Here is a 1,660-nt window from a genome sequence, read left to right on the forward strand (position 1 = left end):
GCCGTGAATGGCGAGTCTTTGCGATTAATGTTTGTTGATTTCAACAAATGTTTCAAAGCCTAATATGCTGGGTGTTCCGGTCACTAAGAAAATACATGCACAAACGATGTATCGGAATATACGAGGTAATAATAATTTTATCCTTTTAGACGGTACCTACAGTGAAGAAATAATAACACTGAGGAAGAGAGAGAGAGAGAGAGAGAGAGAGAGAGAGAGAGAGAGAGAGAGAGAGAGAGAGAGAACAATTATCATATCGAATTATCGATCCTGTAACTTGTCTTTCCTATACCAAGAAGGTTAGAATTCTCCTCAGTTTCCTTTCACTAAAATAAGCTTTCCCTTAAACATCTGGTTCTGCTATACTGAATATGCGTAAAAAAGCTAAGGACAAAAAATCGCTCACTAATAATAATAATAATAATAATAATAATAATAATAATAATAATAATAATAATAATAATAATAACACCGTCTCATTAAAAAAGATGGCTGCACCAACAGAATATCATTTATGGTCGTCTATTTTTTTAAGTCCATTCCCTGTAGTGGAATGGCCACGTAATGCCTGCTGCATTCATTTAATCCAAAAAAGGGTCACTGACGCTTTACTTTTACTGGCGTGAACGTGAAAGCTGTTAAAAATGTACAGGAATTTCATAATATGGCCATTCACCTTCCGCTACAGATCAGTACATCGACTTCCGTTGAGAGGATACTGTGTCGAACTGCAGTGGAACTTGAACGGCTATTTAGTATATTCCTTCCGTTTGAATAACTTTTACATTTACATTATTTAAATGAAAACGCTCTAAGAGCGTCCACAGCCTAGGATGATGGAAAGAATAAAGGGGATTTATTGCGTGACCTTTCCCCTCCAGGTAAGGACATTTTCAGTAAAATTGGAGATCATTTTAACGGGACGTATATAAGAGACTGGTCGCCTTCCTAGCGATAATAAATAATAACAGCCAGTTATTATTGGGTTAGCAGGTACAGGGTGAATGTGGCAATGACTATTGATTTCTTTACCCCTGAAGTCAAACGATGTTTGGGAAAGCAGGTTATTGCCGAATACATACATACATATATACACACACTATATACTGTATATATATATATATATATATATATATATATATATATATATATATATATATATATATATATATATATATATAAAGTGTTTCTTACATAATAATAATAATAATAATAATAATAATAATAATAATAATAATAAAAATAATAATAATAGTAATAATCCCTGTTATGAAATCTCAAACAGTTATAAGGAATTTTGAAAATGAAGCTTTGTCATCTAAATAAAAAGAAATAGTGAATAAAAGTTAATAAGAGTGATTATTCCCTCAACATACATAATCTCATCATATGTTCATGCTACTATTTAGACTACTGACAATACTATTACAATGTTAGTCTCTAAAGGCTAATCTGCCAACCACAAGCATTAATCATAGGAGAGAAGAGGAATTAGAAATAACAACAATGTCATTAATATGCAAAATCTTTCTCTAAAGAATTCCAGGACATTTTACCCACAAAGCCAATACAGTCTCGCTACTATGACTCACACAGGAATTTCACGAGGAGGCGTTCCGGAAGGGAAAACGCTCGCTTAACCACGGTCTTGGAAGAAAAG

Source organism: Macrobrachium rosenbergii, chromosome 54 (genome assembly GCF_040412425.1).
Source record: "Macrobrachium rosenbergii isolate ZJJX-2024 chromosome 54, ASM4041242v1, whole genome shotgun sequence".
Lineage (NCBI taxonomy): Eukaryota > Metazoa > Arthropoda > Malacostraca > Decapoda > Palaemonidae > Macrobrachium > Macrobrachium rosenbergii.